This window comes from Dipteris shenzhenensis, unplaced genomic scaffold (assembly GCF_047967505.1).
Source record: "Dipteris shenzhenensis isolate YYH24624 ecotype China unplaced genomic scaffold, Dip_SZ_1.0 scaf0450, whole genome shotgun sequence".
Classification (NCBI taxonomy): domain Eukaryota; kingdom Viridiplantae; phylum Streptophyta; class Polypodiopsida; order Gleicheniales; family Dipteridaceae; genus Dipteris; species Dipteris shenzhenensis.
Genome location: NW_028239756.1, coordinates 27501 through 50000, shown reverse-complemented (window position 1 = coordinate 50000; position 22500 = coordinate 27501). Strand labels below are relative to the sequence as shown.

At 44.0% G+C, this 22500-nt stretch overlaps 3 non-coding genes across 3 annotated transcripts; 1 reads left to right on the top strand and 2 right to left on the bottom strand.

Annotated features, from left to right (window-relative positions):
• Positions 1-28: 28 nt before the first annotated feature.
• On the top strand, positions 29-102 carry TRNAR-ACG (transfer RNA arginine (anticodon ACG)). Its single transcript has one exon. It is a non-coding gene; the product is annotated as a tRNA-Arg (tRNA).
• Positions 103-939: 837 nt separating this feature from the next.
• TRNAN-GUU (transfer RNA asparagine (anticodon GUU)) lies at positions 940-1011 on the bottom strand. The gene has a single exon. It is a non-coding gene; the product is annotated as a tRNA-Asn (tRNA).
• Positions 1012-5043: 4032 nt separating this feature from the next.
• On the bottom strand, positions 5044-5117 carry TRNAP-GGG (transfer RNA proline (anticodon GGG)). The gene has a single exon. It is a non-coding gene; the product is annotated as a tRNA-Pro (tRNA).
• Positions 5118-22500: the final 17383 nt, after the last annotated feature.

Sequence of the window (22500 nt, the reverse complement as noted above, 5' to 3'; positions counted from 1 at the left end):
GGTTCCTGGAACAGATCCAGTGGAGACGGGGCCTGTAGCTCAGGGGATTAGAGCACGTGGCTACGAACCACGGTGTCGGGGGTTCGAATCCCTCCTCGCCCAAAATCATCCCTAAACGTCCCTTCCCTCTCAGTGGTAAGTAGGCAAGCAAAGATTGTGATTCCGGGCGCGGACGCAGAGCTGAAGCTGTGGGACTTGATCCTTCGCAAAGGCATGACTCTCTCGCCAAAACGGAATGATATATGACCTGACTCTTTCGTATAGTAAGCCTGATATTTAGTAGTCTCCAGCAGTAGCTTCTACAAGTAATTCATTGGTTCCCCCTCGAGTTGAATTCCCCGTTGGGAATAGTCCCGATTGGGACTCCGGAACGGGGTATTGTCACGGATCCACACCGACAGAACATCCCCCCCTGTGGGGGGAACCCCATCGGGAAGAATTCCCGGGGGTGGAATCTCCGGTTTTACAATCTAGTAACAAGTCGAGCGAGTAGAAGCCTTCGATACATCTAGACTCCGACGAGGACAAAACAAAGATTGATTGATTTGCTTATCCCAACCATTCAGTACTCTGGAGTAGGGATTCTCGAAGAAGCGACGCTAGACTCGGATCCTTAGAAGCATTAGATTGGCCAAGAGAAGGGAGGGTATGGAGTCTTCTATCCATTATTAGAGCTTAAAATAGGCATGATATTGAATCCTCTATCGGTTGATCGACTATATGGTTATAGTCCCGATTCGGCATACGGGTGTGGGAGAACTACCTCATTACTGAGAATCTCGAATGTGGATAATGTAAATCTTCAAAGATACTATCGGTTTCTACGATATATATTATGAGGAGGTACCTCCCCCTCCCCTGACGTAAGTGAAGTATTATCCCTATTGAAGGGAGGTACATCATCTAGACTATCTTCTATCCTACTGGAAATGGATGAATCTCCCCGGGTGGGATTTGAACCTACGACCAATCGGTTAACAGCCGACCGCTCTACCGCTGAGCTACCGAGGAAAGTGGCAGATGATTCAATCCCATATACTTCCAGAGACTCTTGTTCCTTGAGCCGCCCCTTGATCTGCAAGACGTTAACCACTCGAAGACCCAAAGCTTTCTTCGAGACTTCATGAACCTCGCGTACACCCTAACTCTCATTATAGGAAGAAGCAGTAATGATAGCAATCCCTTTTGCCTTCTCGGATAGAGCCTACGAATCGGGGGGGGGGCTGGTGTGGAAGATCTCGGTCATGGTTGATCTTGGTCGTGATTGATCGCCCCCCCCCCAACCCCAAGATGCATATCGATCGATCACCAATCACTAGTTTCTATTTCTCCTTTTCCGGAAAACATAGTAGAATAGTCACAGGATACTTATAGAGGTATAAGGAATATCTTGGAAAGGAGAAGAAAAAAACTCTTAGGAGACAAGAGAAACGAAGGCAGTTAGCAGTAGAATAATACCAATCATCAATCCGAATGAATAAGAAGATACTCTCCCGCCCTCCCCATATCTTGCGCTTTCTCCACCTATGGAACTCAAAATACCGGTGCCATTAATAATTCCGTCAATTACCCATTGGTCGAAAAGAAGAGTTAACTCACCCAGGAATCGAATACCTCTCACTAGAAGGATATCGTAGTAATGATCGATGTAACCCCGGTTGTGTGACCAGTCCCCAATGAGACGGTTAAATGAACCCATAGATTGTTTGGCAAAAGGATCAATATCACCGCAAGGTTGTGTGTGAGAGGATATCGGTCCATAAATCACGTAGGAGATAGATATTCCGGCTAGTGATAGACCAACCGAACCTGCTGAATCTATTAGCAATTGTACCAAATTTTCGGGATTGTTGTTGTCCTCTGAAAAGCCTGCAAGGGGAGTTAACCACTCGGATAGCAAATCGGGACCAGTTTCTCCTCCAGCGAGATTGACTCCTATTGATCCAACCAACGAAGTTGGTATCGACAGTACTACTGAAGGCAATACCATCGAAACGTCTGATTCCTTAGGATATAGAGACTCAGAACGAATATTGGACTCTGCAGAAACTTTTCTATCGACTGAATCTTCCCCGTCATAACCTCCTGCTGAATCGACTCCTTCGTCTCGCGGGGGTGGAGGAACATCATACCCATCTCCACTCGTTGCTATCGTTTTGGTGTTACTCCGAATGACACTATTCATAGAGGAATGGGATGAATTGGTACCGCCACCGGCGCGTAGATTCCCCTCAAACGTGAGGAGATAGATGCGGAACATGTAGAAAGCAGTTGGAACTGCTGTGAATGAGGCTATACATCCGGGGGGAAAGGAACGTAGCCAACTCTTTGCAATAATTTCATCTTTGGACCGGAAACGAGCTAGAGGTGGTATACCACAGAGAGAGAGAGTACCTGAAAGAAAAGTGATTCCAGTAATTGGCATATATTTTCGCGAACCACCCGTGGGAGACATATTTTGACTTCTATTGGGAGAGTATCCGACAACCCTTTCCATCGAATGAATTACTGAACCGGATCCGGGAAATAGCAAAGCTTTGGGATGGGCATGTGTAATGAGGTGAAACAACGAAGGTTTATAAGCACCGAGACCTAGAGCCAGCATCATGTAGCCCAATTGAGACATAGTAGAATAAGCTAAACCTTTCTTGATATCCTTCTGGGCAAGAGCTATCGTCGCTCCCAGTAGAGCCGTTATTCCGCCTATCCAGGAGATAACATTCATGCTTAGAGGTAAGGTTTCAAACAATTCAAGCATTCGAGCTACAAAAAAAATTCCCGCAGCTACCATAGTAGCGGCGTGTATAAGAGCCGAAATAGGTGTGGGTCCTTCCGTTGCATCGGGCAACCATACGTGGAGTGGGGATTGTGCAGATTTAGATACCGGACCCAAAAATGGTAGAGGAGCACATGTATTGGCAAGGGAGGAGCCGGCGCTGTTGTTATCAATCAACTCACTAAATCAATCACACGATTCGCGGATCTCGAAACTACCAGTTATCCAATACGTACCTAATATACCCAATAATAATCCGAAATCTCCTGTACGATTAGTTGCAAAAGCTTTTTGGCAGGCATTAGCAGCACTTGGTCGTGCGAACCAAAAACCTATCGGCGAGTAAGAGCACATCCCTACTAATTCCCGAAAAACATGAATCTGTATTGGATTGGGACTGAACACTAATCCTGACGTGGAGGCAGTGGAGAAACTTAAATAGACGGGAAACCTTACGTATCCCTAGTCGTGACGCATATGACTATCACTGTAAATCATAACCAAGACACCTATGGTGGTGACTGATATCGACGTAATGGAAGTAAGTGAATCAACTGAAAATCCTATCTTTGGAGAAATATCGTCGTTGGGAATCCATGACCATGAGTATTCAAAAGTGGAGCGACCAGTAACTTGTTGCCAGAATGTTGCGATAGAGACGGACATAGCTGCGGCTAATGAAAGAACACTGAGCATAGCACGTATACGACGAAGGCTCTTAGTGGCTTTTGGAAAAAGAAACGATGCCAATCCGATCAAACCAGAGGTTACGAATGGGCGTGAGGGGACAATCCAAGCACATTCATAAGATAATTCCATAAACATATTTAACCCGGGTTGGAACTCTTTCTGTCAATAGTTGTCAGATATATGGAGCGTCGAAGAATGGAATATATATGGACAGGTGAGATCACGCGTATCAAACCGAATAATCCATTTGTTTCTCGTTCTGGTGCGAGCCCGGCGTCGAGACTTGACAGGAATCAAATGTGTCGGAGATACTTATCTAGGTTCCATTTTTTGACCCCAAACCGATTGAGTTGTTTTGGGTTATTTTTCACACGACAAGACTATTACGGATAGACATGCAGCAATTGATACTGGAGGAAAACAACTCCGAGTAGAACCGGGGAGATTCTATGATGTTCGTCACTTCGCTCTGCTTGGGCACAACGCATCAGAGTCCAATACGGTAATGTCGATATATCGAGTTTCATTGGTTTGTCACGGATCCAAAATTGATCTCGGACATCCCCGGCTGAGTAACGCAACTGCTAGGGGGCGCGTCTTGCATCCCTGTTTCGAGAGGAAGAAAGTGATACGGAAGATCCATTCTAAGAAGAAGACGCGAAGGAAATCGGGATACAGACAGGATTTGGTTCGATCTGTAGTAGATCCCATTTGCTTAAATGGAAAGGAGTTGGTTGGTTAGCAAATTGTTATCATAAAGAAGTCAATGATTCTTGCTGGGATTCTTTTGCATAGAATGGAAACCCAGTTCCCCCAGTTGTTCCCCTTCTAATGATTCTACGCAATCACCCCCTCCCTCATTATATTGATTCTACTCGTACGTATCAACATACTCGTCGCATTCATTTCGATGATAAAACCGAATAGATAGATTTCATTATGGCAGTTCCAAAAAAACGTACTTCTAGGTCGCGGAGGAAGATTCGCAATCATATTTGGAAGACCCAAACTAATGAAGTAGCATCGAAAGCTTTTTCTCCAGCTAAATCCATTTTGACTGGACGGTCGAGAAGTTTTTACTATGTGACAAATGAAAAAATTTCTGAAACTGGTCAGTAGTACTCCCCGGTTGTAACAGGAATTGCCGTATCAATAGGACGTGGGGTCGGTCGGAATAGATAGTGAACTATTTGTTTGTTGGAACGGGGAAGACGAGATAAGTGATTGTCAGGGAACTTATTGATGAATTTGGATCCCTAGTAAGTAGTACGGGTACATGTTGATATTATTGCGTGACGGTACCGTGCGGTAAATAAAATCCAAATACTAACAGAGTTGTATCAATGAATGTTGGTAATAACCACGAGGGGGGGGGGGTTACGTGCATGAAGAAGGAGCCCAATCCCTCTCTTCCTTCCTATGATACAAGGGTCTCGATCACGATCATCGATTTATCTCTATCCCTACTACGAATGGGTATGGGTCGATAACACCCAAAGAGAATCGGGAGATAAATCTGCGTTCCCGGAACGGGAACGTCTTCTATTCCGTTTAAAATATGTTCCGACCTCGTTTATTCGGAATAGCAGGATTTGAACCTGCGACCTCCATCACCCCAAGATGGCACGCTACCGAGCTACGCCATATCCCGTTATTCCTATACAAGTATAGCGCCGTATACCTAATCAACTATAGACAGGGAAGGTCCCTTGTTGTGCGTGTGTACTCTCCCCCAGGAAGATTGACGATTCACCCGAAGATGTGATATCATTAATTACGATAAGTATAACGAGTAGCGAGCCGCTATGGTGAAATTGGTAGACACGCTGCTCTTAGGAAGCAGTGCTAGAGCATCTCGGTTCGAATCCGAGTAGCGGCATTTAATTTCAACCTGCAGGCGAGGGCTGTGTCTGATACAACCACTGGGAAAAGCAGTAGGAATAGGGAATTCTCCCCGTTTCGACGTTTAAGGGGTAAACCCGAAATCTCCTGGGAATAATGGGTGGGTGGTACATACTCTCCAAAATCTCACTAATTCACTGGATTCTCCTCATTACGATTCACACCGATATAGAGCACATATTCGCTCACATTTCTTTTCTTACGCTTCTTTCCGTCACTCTGTTTCACCGGATGGGGCTGGCTCGCAAGCTCAAGAGACTCATTAGTTTGAGCGTTGGAGGTATGACAATTGCTTTCATCTGTATAACGGGATTTACGACGATTCGTCGGATTCAACCCAAACATCTACCACCGAGCAATCTACATGAATCATCTATGTTTCTTTCACGGAGCTTCTCCCCAATGCATGTAATTATGAGAATTAGGAGTCGGAACGAATGGTCAGGTGCAGTCACGGCACCAGGTGCCATGTCGACCCATGGATTCGCAACTCTGGGTCTTCCTGAGGAAATGCAACAATCCACACCGCTAGTACCTGCTCTGCAACCTCATCGGTTAATGACGCATGTAAGTATGATGCCACTAAGCCATGTGACTTCGTTATGTGGATCTCCATCAGCAACATCTCCACCGATTGCCACCTATGACGCAGAACAATTTTCTATCCCCGGTCCAAATCAAGAATTTCCTACCTGGACCCCCTCTCCGGGAGTGGATATACACTGCTACGAGCAGGCAGGAAGTAATCCGAGAAACAGTTTTCATCGACTATCCTTGAATTCACGTAGGTGCCGATTGATCCACCAATTGGACCGATGGAGTTATCGAATCATCAGCTTAGGGTTTCCTCTACTGACTGTTGGTATTCTCTCTGGAGCAGTGTGGGCTAATGAAGCGTGGGGATCCTACTGGAGCCGGGACCCTAAGGAAACCTGGGCATTAGTGACTCGGCTGATATATGCTATTCATCTCCATACCAGAATAACTAGTGGTTGGCAGGGGGAAGGGCCTGCTATTGTAGCATCTACAGGATTCTTCATTGCTTGGATTTGTTTCTCAGGGGTTAATCCACCAGGAATCGGTTTACATAATCACGGGTGGCTTACTTAATAATTAGGTAGAAGACCGCTAATTCGATCGGGGGGAGAGATAACAAAAAATGTTACCTCGTCAGATGCTTGAAGTGTTACATGTAATCAATTCGTGATTTGAATCAGAGTCTGCATGAGGAATCGCGCTGTGGATTCCTCACCCAGACATTCATGCAATTACGTCGCCAGCGGCATGGATTCCCACTGCCTTCCCTTATAGGAATTAATACCAGAACCGCTTCCAAGAGTAATCCTCATTGAATAGATATGTTCGACTACCGATCCAAACGATACTGCGTTTTATTGCCCCTCTACTATCCCATAAAAGAGTACGGAACCAGGATAGATAGTATTTTGTGATTCCGTAGAGATGCAACCATGTCTGGATACAGACCGATACCGAGGATTGGTAAAGAGAGACAAATCGATATGAATATTTCCCGCGGTCCGGAATCAACTGAATATGGATCCGAATAGTTGGATATTCTGTATCCGTAGAATATTCGACGTAACATAGATAACAAATAAATGGGAGTTAATACTGTACCAATCGCTTCGACTACTACAACCGATAACTTAGATATAGATGAATAATGCTGATTAGTCACTATTCCTGGAAATACCATCAATTCCGATACAAACCCACTCATCCCGGGTAATGCAAGGGATGCCATTGAGAAGATACTAAACATAGTAAATATCCTGGGCATTGGGGTAGCCATCCCCCCTAATTGATCGAGATAAAGGGTACGTGTCCTATCGTAACAAGTCCCTGCAAGGTAAAATAGAGCGGCACCTATTAACCCATGGGAAATCATTTGTAACACAGCTCCATTAAGACCCGTATCTGTCACGGATCCAATTCCAATTGTTACAAAACCCATATGGGAAATTGATGAATACGCTATTCTCCTCTTAAGGTTACGCTGACCCGGCGGAATCAGGGATGCATAAACAATTTGGACTGATCCGAATAGCACCAACCACGAAGCAGGTATGGAATGAGCATGAGGTAATAATTCCATATTAATTCGAATCAATCCATACCCTCCCATTTTTAGTAATACCCCAGCCAGCAACATACATGTGCTGTAATGTGCTTCCCCATGAGTGTCTGGCAACCAAGTATGAAAAGGGAATATTGGCAGTTTCACGGCATACGCCACGAAGAATCCTAGATAAGAAAGCACTTCTAGTGATATAGGATGTGATCTGCTTGCCAAATCTCGGATATTGAAGGAGGGTTCCTGGGTCCCGTAGAAACCCATAGTTAGGGCTCCTATTAGGAGAAAGATAGAACCACCAGCTGTGTATAGAATAGACTTCGTGGCTGAGTATAGACGTCTCTTCCCACCCCACATACATAAAAGTAGGTAGATTGGGATTAATTCCAACTCCCACATAGGAGAGGAAAGCGAAATGTCTCGAGAAGCAAACAGTCCTATTTGGCCGCTATACATGGCCAACATCAAGAAATAGAATAGACGTGTATTCCGCGTAACTAGCCAAGCTGCTGAGGTTGCCGAAGTAGTGACAAATCCTGTCAGTAGAATGAGACCCATGGAGAGTCCATCAATACCTGAACTCCGATGGGAATTGATTGAATTTATCCAACTAGAATCCTCCACCAATTGAATGCATTGATCATCGATATGGAAGTGACAATGAAAGATATAAATGATTAGTAGAAATTCCGATATACAAATGCCTGGGGTATACCACCGAACGATCTTATTCCCATTGGAGGGAAGCATTGGAAATAGCGAACCCGCCAGAATCGGAAAAAGAACAATTGTGGTTAACCAGGGTACGTTACTCATCGTGGATGGAAAAATATTTTAGCGGGGGGGAGGGGGGGGGGAATCTTAATACCCCAACTCATACTCAATAGAATTGAGTATGAATCTTTGAGTATGAGTTGGAAAGAAAACGATTCGATTCTTGAATCTCTTTCTTGACCGATGAATCAATAAGCTAGACCCATACTACGAGTCGTCTCAGCTCCCGGATAGACGCGTACACTCGAGGAATCTGTTGGACAAGCGGATTCACGTCTCTTACAACCTACACAGTCTTCTGTTCTAGGAGCAGAAGCAATTTGATTGGCTTTACACCCATCCCGGGGGATCGTTTCCAATGCATCTGTCAGACAGGCTCTTACGCATTAGGTGCAACCAATACATGTGTCATAGATCTTTACTGAATGTGCCGTCGAATTTGTTCACTCCTATTGGATTGACGTGTCAAAGATATTCTCCTGTTGGGGTTGTTGAGGTGTACCACCCTCCCCCCTGCCCCCTACCCCTTATTTTCCATTCAATCAAATCTAAGATTTGTATTGATTTGGTTTTTCCGCATCTACCTACATAGACACTCCGTGGGTGGAACTCTCCCATCATCCTCGTGGAAATGAATGGGTTCTGCAATATGGGGAGGGACGGTACAAGACAATTTTAAGGAACGGGATAGGTAGGGATTCAGATAGGTATGACATAATTTTTCGGAATGAAATGCAATTGTTAGGGGGAAAACGACAGCATTACCAGCTGGATGTGATACACCTGCATTGAATAGCGATTCGCCCAAATAAATAGCGTCATCGACGAATCAATTACCATTTTAACAAATCAAATTGATCGATACGAGTCGATCTTCTATTACGCTGGATGACCGAAGCAATGGATAACCCAATAGCAGCTTCGGCAGCTGCAACGGCTATTACGGATATTGAAAAGATTTCCCCCTTCATTTGTTCATTGTCAAAGAAATTGGAGAATGCTACGAGATTTATATTAATGGCATTCAGAATCAGCTCAAGACACATCAGTGCCCTAATCATGTTTCGACTCGTGATTGATCCGGAAAAGCCAACGCGATAGGGATAAGCACCTAGAATCAGTCCATGTTCGAGCATGATGTATTAACCCCCGGAAACTTAATTGGTTAACCTACGAGATGAGTTTACGAGAAGTTGTAATTAATTAGAAAGATGGGGAGTCATCTCCAGACGACGAAGCAGGTTCTTCGTCGGGTCTGGTTATTCCTTCACCACGAGCCCATTGTAATCGCCCCTACTGAAGCCACTAGGAGGAGGATAGAAAGGAGTTCGAATGGAACCAGAAATTGTGTTAACAATTGGTATCCAATTCGCTGGATGTTGTTTTTTGAGACTCCCCCACAACATCCCTCGATGGGTCGATTGGATTTATATCAGACCATTTCGTATCTCGAATTGTAGTGGTTGATAAGATAGATTGACCCGTACAAGCTCCTAAGGCAATAGTATCTCCCATATTCCAGGAAATGGTTGAAATTGGAATCTACTGGTTCGTCAATAACCGTTACGGCAGACACGATCGAAACATTTATAGCTCCTACATAGATAGGCCGATTGTGCGGCAGCTACAGAATCGGCATTCGGTACGAGATATGGGAGAGATATACAGATAAACACCAGTCCCGATGAAGAGGCGGAATAAACTATATTAGCAGATAATACCACTCCTACCTTCCCAGTAGAATACCTAATTCGATTAGTATCAAGACAGATTCATAAATTGATTCAGGTAGATTCATTATGCCCAGTTATTTTGATTCTCCCATCTCACTATATTACTATTCAATAACGACGTGTATGTGTGTGACCTACTTATGTAGACACACCCCCCCTATTGGTAGAAATAATTGAAGGAGGGATATCTCTGCATAGCAGAGATATCTCGATATTGAATCATCTCCGACTTACTATTTTTTTTCTAACCAGGGAGTCGTGTTCTTCCAAACTTCAGACGGAGATTCAATTGACACCACGAGTGACAGTTCGATTATTGGGATCTCCTTTCGTGACTCCCCAGATGAATAACTCAGAGTTGGAACTACTTGAATTGCGGAATCCTGGGAGACAGAGAGGGGCAAACGTCCCGGAGCCATTTGATCATAATTTGATTCGTGACGATCATAAGTCGAGGGTTCATACTCCTCAGTCATTGACAAGCAATTTGTTAGGCGGTATTCGACACAATTCCCACAGAAGATACGAACTCCGAAATCAATGCTATAACTTCTTAATCGTTTTTTCTGATGCTTCTTATCAATCTCCGGTCGACGACAGGCAGGTTAATCAGACATACTCGGACACGTACCTCACAAGCAATGCATTTGTCAAATTCAAAATGAATTCGTCCACGGAATCGTTCGGATGATATAAGTTTCTCGTAGGGGTATTGGATAGTCACAGGTAAACGATTCAGATGGTCTAGAGTAACCGCAAAACCTTGACCAGTATACCTCGCAGCTCGTATTGCTCGTTGACTATAATCCTGGAATCCAGGTTACCGTGGGAAACATGTGATAGATAATCCTGGGGGAGTTCCTTAGTTTCTAGAGATTGGATAGATTAAATCGGGGTGACATTGATGTAAACTATGAGGGGGAATATCTCATTTTAGAGATGGTAGTCGAAACGAAGCTGTCAGCAACGGATTTCCCGGAGCAACGGCAGAAGAGATTTCCAGCCGAGATCTAGTAATTGGTCTATTCTGACTCTAGGTAATGTCCATCTCGTTGCGATAGAAATGAATAGGAATAGATAAGACTTGGCTGATGTGGTAATGACACCTGTTACTGCATCGAATACATCAAAGGATTCACTGCTGAGAGTCCGAAAGGAAAAATTTGCCCTAATTCTTGAAGAAATGGAATTGGTGAATCCCATCCACCCGGATTAAAGGACTTGTTACAAACGACGAGGAAACCAATGAATTTGGGTAAGAACCAACATAGAATGAACCAGATTTTATACCTGAATATTCGGTTTGATAACCCGCTACCAGTTCCTCCTCCGCCTCTGGTAGATCAAATGGCAACCTTTCACATTCTGCCGATGGGGATATGAAGAAAGCTATAAAGCCTATAGGTTGACGCCGCAGATTCCATCCCAGAAAACCATACTTAGATTGTGTTTCAAACTATGTCAACCGTACTTAAGCTATCAGATAATTATAGTCGACGGTTACAATTGCTATTACCACCTCTGATTCGAAACCGTACATGAAATTGGGATTTCATACGGCTCCCCATAAGTCACCGAGAGGGGGATTGGTAGTTAATCACTTCCTTTGCGCGACACCCCCTGAGGAGCGTCCCAATCTCAACCAATGGGATTCTGTTTGCTACAGGGAGTGATAGCTTCTGAATCCATCTCAACCTTTTCAGTTATTTTTTGATATAATTCGGAATCTTCCACCGTTTCTCGGTGGAATGGGATTTACCGATACTTCCTTTTATATCTCCACATAGATGGATCCCTACCTATCTTTATTTCAGCCGAGAAGAGGATTAGCCTGAGGATTCCTATGATCCCAATCCTCTTGAGACTACTACGTAAAGGAGATACTCGCATATATCAATAATTTTTTCCGCCAGGGGCAGAAAAATCAAACCGTTGAAAGGATTACTTCGTTCCGGATAGTCATAATCTAAGTAGATAGGAATATACTCGGGATTGGGATTTTCAAGATGTACTACCTAGTCATCCCTACCGAGGCTAAGTCTTTATCCAATTAAAGAGAAAAGAGATTTTATTATGCAACTTTTTTCTCCACCCTTCTCACAAATCTCTTGTGTATATTAGTGTTCCTGACCATCCACTCCCGCTCAATCCCGGAAAAGAGGTCAGTCCCTTCTTGTCCCCGCTTCAGGCCCTGTAAATCTATCCCGTACCTGGGGGCAAACAGTGTTTACTGCTCGGACATGCTTTCACTCCCGTACATGGGGGATGGGACTCGATTCACTCGCTGCAAGACGCTGTTCGATCTACCCAGATGACTATCCAGTTGTTCTGTCAAATCAGTGAAAGATTCTTCATTCCGAATCTCTATATCGGAATAACCCTCTTCCCATCAATCTTATTCAGCGAGTCGCACGTGGGGATATGGATAGTACACATGGGGCTGGGGTATTTCGTAACTAATTGATTGAGCAGCAGCTCTAAGACCACCTGGAGGGGAATATTTATTATTTGAACCATATCCTGCCATAAGTAGCCCTAGGGGAACGATACTTGAGATGGCGATCCAAGAGAAAGCACCTATACTCAGATCAGCTAGAATAATGTGCTGCCCGAAGGGTATCACCAAGTGGCTTATAAAGACTGGTATGACTACCACAGCTGGTCCAATATTGAATAGCCAAGTATCGCCCCTGGCTGGAACAATATCTTCCTTCAGTAGGAGCTTGACTCCATCGGCCAGGGATTGGATAATTCCCAAAGGACCTGCATATTCAGGTCCGATACGCTGTTGTACCCCCGCAGATACCTTTCACTCGAGCCGTACGATAACTAATACTCCTACTGTAATTCCTACGATAAGGGTGGGAATGGAAATCAGAATCCAAATCAATTCGGAAGAATCTCTCGAAACTCCCAATTTGTGAAATAAGTCAATCACGCGTTCCTCGAAATTTTTTGTACCAATTGCCGTTTCGGCGATCAACCTCCCCATGATGATATCTATACTACCTAATATTGTCGTAATATCGCTAGTTTCATTCCTTCTACCAATTGAGAGAGAATTTGCAGATTTATGAAGCCAGGCGGACGAATCTTCCGTCTCCGGGGAGAAACACTATCATCTCCAATCAGAAATATCCCTAATTCCCCTTTGGGAGCTTCCACCCTTACGTAATGCTCCTGCTCAGGTAATTTGAAAGTGGGAGAGGATTTCTTACCGACAAATTGATAGTCAAAATCATTCCATCCCATTTCCTTTCGTTGCTGACTAAGGCGTCGAGAGTCCAAATTTTCATATGGACCTCCCGGAAGGAGTCTCGAGGCCTGTTGAATTATTCTTATGGATTCTCTCATCTCGCCGATTCGTACCAAATAACGGGCCAATGAATCTCCTCCTGTTTGCCATTGGATCCGCCAATCCGATTCGTCATAACATTCGTAGTGATCCACCTTGCGAAGATCCCATTGAATCCCCGAGGCTCGCAACATGGGTCCGGATTAAGCCCCGATCTATAGCTTCTTCCCTACCAGTGACACCTATCCCCTCCACTCGTTTCAGAAATATAGGATTATTTGTGATAAGTCGTTTCATATTCATCGACTTTTGAGAGGCAATAGTGGCAGGAATCCAAACATTTATCTAGCCACCCATATGGTGAATCTACCGCTACTCCCCCGACGCGGAAATAATTATGCGTCATTCACATACCCGTAGCAGACTCAAGTAAATCATAAATCATTTCCCTTTCTCGAAATGTGTAGAAAAAAGGGGTTTGTGCACCGACATCCGCCAGAAAAGGTCCGAGCCATGGACGGGTGGGGAGCTATTCGACTTAGTCGAGCCATAATAACTCGTATTGTAACTAGCTCTTCTCGGTATTTGAATATTTGCCAACTTCTCCGCGCATTCACTGTTATTGCCTCGGTAAACATGGTGGCTAAATAATCCCATCTCGTCACGTGGGGAAGATACTGCAGAATCGTCCGGTTTTCAGCAATTTTTTCCATCCCTCTATGTAAATAGCCAAGTATTGGTCACAACCAACGACATTTTCACCGTCTGGAGTAACAATAAGTCGAAGGACACCGTGCATCGACGGGTGGTGGGGACCCATACTCACTATAACTGGATCCACTTTCGTAGGAGGTATACCCATGAATTATGTTCCTGGTAATTTTTGCAGACCCTAGCTTCGGTAGAACTGGATTTCTATAAATTGGAATCGGCGTCTCTTCAATCTCCGAATACCCAAGTTGCTTATTATGTTATCGTATAAAGTCGGATCCTTTTTTGGATGAATGAATTAAGAGACGCTTGCGTCTTCCCAATAATTTCCACAAACCCCTCCAGAGGAGTAATCCTTGGAATGTGATTTCAAATGACAGTGAGTTTCGAGACTTGATCGTCAAGTAGCATATTTTAGACTCAGCAGACCTGTATCCCCTTTCTCACAAATCAACGTCGAATTGGTAGATATAGCCTTATCCGTAATAGTAGTAATAATAATTGTTATCGAATTCATTGTATAGGATTTGCCCTACAACTTCGGGTAGTATGGTCCGAGCGAGGGAGATGAATACTCCTATAATCGGGAAATCGTCACTCAATTAGATTCGGTTATCGTGGAAATTTTGTTTTCCCACCACGAGTAGTTTACAGCTCCGCATCTGATATAAGTAAGGTAGGTATCTCCCCCTCCTCTATCACACACTTGAATGAGATTAACCAAGATGTTAGTAATATTAGTCGAGCAAATTGTCGAATCTACGTATTCTCCCCCCCGTCTCAAATAATGGGATACATGGCTATTCTGGGCGTGCAAATCGACTTCCATTATTTGTGTCGAAGCGGAATCTGTTCATACAAGCTAATTCTTCTAAGCGATAACTGGGCCAAAGGAAACGTTTGATTTTCTGAGTCCCACTCATGTCGCTAGACTCTTCACTCTTGTTCATCCATTCCACTCCAGAAGGGTAGCCCAAAGGGGTCCCTTTCGGATTTCACGGAGCTCAAAATCAATAGGGATCTGAGAAATCGCGATTTGCGACGATGTCTCGGAAGCAGGAGATCTTCGATGTTATGGAGATAGGAGCGATTCCTATTCCTCTCCCCATTGATGAGTGACAAACGCAGCATGCACCCGCCAAATATATTTCTATTCAATCTTCTTTTGAATCTGTTTCGTAATTTCAGTGGGATACTAACCATTTTATACATGAGAATCTAATCATCGAATATTCGCGGTAAACGATGGGCTGAAATAACAAACAAATCATCTAGAATCTCGCGTTTCTCTTCGTTGAGAAAAAGATTCAACAAATCGCAATCTATACCCATATTGACACAGAAGGAAGTAAGATCCTGCTCATTTTCTAATACGTTGATGAGAGATATCAAATCCCTCAGTCTTTATAATTCTCTTTCTAATGCTTCGGATTCCCATTTCCATTGAAAAATATAATAGTGACTCCCCCTCTCTCTTAGAAGTATTTCATCCGAATCAATCTCTTCTTCCTGTAACCCGTAATCCGTGCCTAATCTCTGAAATCTTTCATTTGGGGTAGCGGGAACCCTCTCCCACAAAATAGAAGTCCCAGGTACAAATTTCGATCTTGTTTCGTATACATCCTTTGCTTCCGCGGGATCCGGAATTACCCACAACACCAAATCGGATTTCGGATTCAACTCACGTTCCGGATCAAGTATTCGTGGATGAGAAATTCCCTTCCCTGCAATAAGTTCTCTGATACGATTCCCTAAACGAGTTTCCCTTATCGCCGCATTCCACCCCGCCGGAAATTTTTGTATATCTACATCTCGTGAGGAATCAATAAAACTATGTAACAAATAACTGTATTTACGACGTTTATTGATATTTCTCACTCGATCTCTGAGGAAAGGGGTTTCAGTATATATGGAATAATCGTTTTGTCTATCACGAAATACATATTCATGCTCGGCGAGAAAACTTCCCCCGATGCTTCTGAATCCATATAAATTTTCGATGTCCGATCTCCATCTCTTCGGTGCAATTTTTTGCCATAACTCCAATGACAGGTTGTACTTGTCGGGACAGCCTAACAAACTCCCCAAATCATTTGCATTCAATTCCCAAAGTTGTTTGGAAAGTCCCCGCATCGTAGCAAAATTATTAATATGTTCATCGATACCATACCCACGTACAATCCCGCCAGTTCTGTCATCGGGACATCCCACGGAATCGCTCTTCCCCCGTCATGTTTACCGCCATCAAAAAATTCTGGGGTTTCCCCTCCCCCTTTCGGATAACAACCATGATCACCGCGCGGATAATTCCAATCTTCCGAAGCATCATCCAGATTCTCATTATCCTTACATCCCTTCCGGTTATCGAGATACCCCGCATCCTTGCTATCTTCCGCAATTTCCATCAAAGAATCCAAATCCAGGTTGTTTTTCATGCTTACATGCCACAGAATGTCGTGAATGTGCGCCTGAGACGGTAATCCTATAGATTGATTATCGATAACTCGCGGTATTCCCTCCCTAATTCCGGAAATAGCTAGAATTGGGTGGTTTGCATCCCCATGAACCCCACCAACTTGATTCGTCACTTTCACCAGTTGCACCCGAAATCTAGCAAAATTGTCGAGATAATGAGCAAAAGCTCTATTGACTCTTCGAAATAATCCCGCTACTAGTAGAAGATACTTCTCAAACAATTCTGCGACCGATATGCGGGATCTCAAATAAATTCCCTGAATATTGACTAATTTCGTTTGGAATCTCAAAGAACTAGTCAGATTTGTATTAATTAGTCTGTCATCTATTCCCGGTTTACTAAAACGGAGTGATTTGGTGCTACGCCCACCCCCGCCAACCCCTTCGGTTAACAGATTTCTGAATGCATGCATGTCTGATTCTGGTTCGGATTTGGATCCACCAACGGTATCTTTTACTGGTTCATCATCGGTACCCGCAAAGTATCGGGATTTATTATCAATGGGAATTGATGTTTCATCTATTCCACCAGTACCTGGTTCACCGTGTGACGGCCCCTCTTTCCACCCGGTCCCTGTATCATTTGGAATATCTCCCCCAACAAAATCGGTTCCACTCCAATTCTCCCAAATCCCTTCAATTTTACGAAGGAAATTCAATTTCCCCAATGGAAACCTTGCGGATACACCCAATTTGGAGTAGAGACGACGCATTTGCCTAGTCCGCAATGCGAGACTACGTCTCAAAATTCTCATCAATTTCTTCCGGATAGGTTTCCAGAAGGAGGGATCTTTCTTAATAGTTCCAAAAGGTACATCTGTTTGGAATCCCCAAGCTGTTAAATAGCTAGATGGAGATTTTCCTCGCCTCAATCTATTTTTTCTCCCCGATTCCCGAGTCTTGAGATACCTGGGATTCATATCATTTTCCAAAATGGTTGGGCGCCTCCTCCCGCGAGTACGCCAAGGCTTCAACCGGAAAGGATACAAAATCTTTATCTGAAGACCCTCCTTCAACCAACGACCGGGTAAACGAGTGTGTGAGAATCCCTCGCCGTCGTAGGTGCATTTGATGTGGGATTCTTTGCGCCACTCACTCCAATCCTCATCCCATTCGGGAGCTTGAAAAAATAAAATACGACCGAAATTCTTGAGTGTTATCAATACAGGCAGTTTCACATATTTCCGAAGAGTCGATTGCATAACCAATAATAAACCCCGCCCCGTGTGGATGGAACTCACATCGAACCTAGCTGCTATAGCTGGGCGGTCGGATTTCGCTCGCTCCCCCTCTCTCGAGGATGAAAGAGATATTAGTTCCTGTTCGGGTTGGGTACTAGTTTCTCTCCTCGCGTCACCGGCCGATTCCTCAAAATCTACACCAGTTAATTCTCCGGCAGGAAATCGAAACGGAGTGGGTAGTTCCATTAATCTAAAGAAGAGAGGTGAATGTGCCTTATCTTGAAATACTTCCCAAACCAGTGTCTTACGTCTTCTGGAGCGCATAGAGCCTTTTATAGGTTTCCGACGAAAATCAGAGCTTTTTGCAAAACGTTTGACCAGTCTGCGTGTTTTCAGCCGCGTCTTCCCGACGCTGATTGCTAAATTTTTTAACTTTCTGTTACGAATATCAGTTGACCCACCCGCGACATCGAACCTATTATCATATATTAAGTGAGTATTGCGGGCCAATTCCTCCGACAGTTCCTCAATCTCGAGGATCGAACGTATTTTTTGTTTTGAAGAGTCAAGTCTTTCCCCACCAATTAGAGGTACGTCTAGCAAGCGGATCCAATCGAAGGCACCACAATCATCTCTGAGATAGGTGAAGAATAAAGCTAACTCTGTCGGAGATGAAGAAAATTTGAAGACTTGATCCCAAGTTACGGGGGTGGAATCACCCTTCGAAACTGAATAGTTTGTTTCTCCCACAACATCTTCAATCACGGCATCATCCGGTGTTTCGAACATGAAAATAAATATTTGCAAAGCATTTTTAGGTAATGCTTCCCGGGGAAGAGGAATCTCATTGCTTCTCAACTCTTTATACCTGATAGACACCCAATCCCGAATCTTATTACCGGAATTCAATTCATTGGCATACTCGTTGTTGTCAACCGCTTGCGATGCCAATGAATCAGACAGTATCCAGAATGAATCCGAGTTTGGAATCCTAGCACGACATGAATTATTCAAAAATGGATCATAAATCTTAGGTAATTCACCTCCGTTATCAGCCAATCCGGTCCTTCTTTCCATCGCTTTCCAGAAGATAGGCTCGGTGTCTAGGAATCGAATTCGGTCCTTTAACTCATTATTCAAATCCTTGTTTTTCCTGAATTGGTTCAAAATCCAGTCTTCATGCAGATGATGAGCTGGAAGTGGCATATCCGAATCCTCTAACGAGGTTCCTAACTGGTCTCCAAAGATCGACAAACTGGGTAACGCCGTGAGAGCCAACCGCTGTTTTCCACTAGTCAAACATTTGCTGAAAAAGTGATTTGATACTTGCTTCTTCACTAAGCTATCGCCGCCGAATCGGCTATTCTCTATATATCGTAAAGGACGATTTGGTTTGTATGGGTCGAACAAGGACGTGGGCCACGACTTGAAAATCCATAGCATCGAATCTGACAACTCCCGGAGATTGTTATCGAGCAAGACAAGTTCGTCTTCAAAATTCTTGGTGAAGAGAGGTACTGGAGCCTTACCCAAATAAACCAGTACATTAATGAGAACAACAATACTAAAAGTTTTGTAAATGACGCGTTTCATCAGCAGGTAGAGTATGGGTGAATCATATTCTACGCGAACCAGAAGTAATCTGGACAAGTAGCTGAATGACATATGACCGAGTGACCAACCCACGAAACTACTAATCAGAAATGTTATGTTGTTGCTATATCGAAAAATAAATAGGTGAATTGGTCTCGCCAATACGGGACTTGGTAAAAGAATTGGATTTAAAATCTGGAAAATGAAACTATCCAAGAATATATTACCGATTCGAAAGTCACTGAGTGAATTGGTCGGACGTAGAGTTCGATAATCCGGTAAATCCTTGGTTCGGAACCAGTAAAATAACATGTATGGTACTATTGGGACAGTTACAACATGTGGTTTCACTATCAATGCATATAGAGGTGAACAGAATATTGACAGAAATATTAGTAGCTATCCCATCATCAAACCACTCAAAGCGACGGTACCACTAAGATTCCCTCCCAAAAGAAAAGCTCTTATGGATAGTATTTGGGAGGGTCCAACGGGTAATGTTGTTAGTAATCCATAATATAGTCCGAATATTATAGGTGGACCTGCCACCTTCACCCGAGTAAGCAGCGAAACCTGCAGTAGATACAACGACATTTGAACGCTTTCTACGTTCATAATTATTTCCTTCCCATATTTTTCAGTTTTTTTTTTTTCCCGTAGAGTGCCGGCAACCTCTCCGTACCACTCCCGTAGCTAGCACAGCAACTCCTTCGGAAAGGAGTCGATGGATTTCTTAATCATGAGGAGACAGAATCCCATGATTAAGAATTTGGAGACGTCTCTATGCATTTCCCTCAATGGTCACTTCCCGTCACCCAATAATTCTATAATTTAGTGATTTGTTACCATCTGCTTCGACAGGTTACTCCAACCCAGACGCCCCGGATTATTATTACGCCGTAGGGGACGAGTAACAAGTTCAAGCACATCCCTCGCATTAGTGGATCCATGGATTTGGGCAAAGGTGAACTCGACAGACCATTTTGTATCAATACCTCTTGCTTCTAAAGGATTGGCATGAGCCATTCCAGTAATTGCTGAATCAGGTTTTAATTCATGCATACGCTGTATCTGGTTATAATTATCCGGTTTTTCCACGATCCGTGGCATGAGTGTACCCATCTCTTTGCAAGTATCTCGTGAGAAAGATGGCTCGGCAGCTTGATATCGTTTATCCATGTAGGGAATACCTGTTTCGTAGACAACCATTCCGCAGCGAATTGGGAATCTTGCTATAGAAATTTCTGATAGATTATCTCCCGTAAAAGATATAGATTTACCAGCTGCTATCTCAAGATAGTCTCTCAGACTCTTCCATATCTCATCCTCCCTCTCCTTCAAACCCTGAGGTTCCATATTAAAGGCGGAACAAATCTTTTCTATCCAAGCACGCGTCCCATCAGGACCAATAGGAAAAGGTGCTCCAATTAACTGGCATTTACGACGCCGCATCAGAGTCGTCGCTGTACGGCTCAGAGAGGGATTCACGCCGCAAACATACACTCCCTTGCCTAATGATGGAAGTTCAGTATATCTCTGGGAGGGTAACCACCCCGATACCTGAATGGATTGACGTTTCGATTCCGGATTCGGTTGAGAAGCTACAGTTGAAGTTAGAGATCCAAAAAGAACTGAAGCATGATTCTTTAATTTCCGTCCCTCCGGATTAGCCCCCCCCGCTTCCGTCGTCGCAGTGTCAACACCCCCAACTAAATCCTGTTTCTGTTCGTGTCTAGATATGTCAAATTCCGGACACCGATGCGTCGTGGCAGCTGATACAGTATCCTCTCCCTGAGTAAAAGCATAATCCGATCCATTGGCCCGCGCAACTACAATTGGTACTCCAAGTTCGTTTTCTAGCTTGGGTGCTATGCCTTCTAGGTCCGTCTTTGTTATTTCCGTGGTACATGTGCCAATCCAAATAATGACACTAGGGTTTCTATCTCGTTTTATTTGGATACAAATTCTCTCCAATTCCCCTTGATCATTTAATTGGGCCGAGACGTCCCCCTCTTCCGACTCTGCCATTGCATAACGAGGTTCCGCAAGGATAACTCCAAGAGCGTTCTGTAAGAAATAACCACAAGTCTTTGTACCTACCACTGGGGAAAAGCTGTCTTCGATCTTTTGATATAACCAAGCCACACAACTAATGGGGCAAGAAGTGTGATAATTTCCGGTTTCACATTCAAAAGTGAGAGTTTCGGGAGTCTTCGTGAAAGGGTTTCCTCAGAAAGGGTACACATACAAGAAATTTGCAGTTTCGGTTTCGAATCATCGTAAAATCAAGCAGAATATCCTGTTGAGTTTGCTGGGCATTCCTCTGCCCCCCACCATCGGGATTCAGATAGAAATCGGAGAGCAGACTGAATAATTCTCTATCTGGAATTTCCCTTGGCACAACCCCTTCTGGTCGAGACAATATCTGATCCGCCACATTGGGATGGAAATCACAAACATAATTGAGATCTGATTGACATTCAGCCGTTTCAAACAATGTTTTCCCCTTCACCCTCGAGACCCGAATGTCCTCAATGAGAGGCAACACTTCCAGCACAGGCATCGGGCAGGCTTCTACATGTTTATCAATGAGATCTCTCCTAGATGTCCGATTCCCCACCAAACCTGCTAATCGCAATGGGTGGGTATGTGCCTTCTCCCTAACCGACGCAGCAATACGATTTGCTGCAAAAGGGGCATCGAATCCATTATCCGTGATAATAATGCAATAATCCGCATGATTCGATGGAGCGGCAAAACCTCCACGGACTACGTCCCCTAAAACGTCGAATAGAGTAGTATCATATTCATAAGAAGCATTCGATTCTTTCGATGATTTAACCGTTTCTCCCACTACGTATCCCCCACAACCAGCTCCCGCAGGTGGTCCCCCTGCTTCAACACGATCCACTCCGCCATAACCCTTATAAATGACATCCTCAGGCCACACATCTTCATAGTGGTAATCCTTCGATTGCAAAGTGTCTATAATGGTAGGTATCAAGAATCCCGTGGGGGTGAAAGTACTATCATGTTTCGGATCACATCCAATTTGCAATACCCGTTTTCCGCGTCTCGCCAAAGCTATTGATATATTACAACTTGTTGTTGACTTACCAATTCCACCCTTTCCATAAACTGCTACTTTCGTTTCGCAAAGCTCCGATTCATTTTCTTCATCCCGACTATCCCCCACTTCCCCCCCCTCCCCCTCACGTTCTCTTTCCCCTTTTTTCTTCATTTTTCACCCCTTATCCATACTTTCCCCCCGTAGA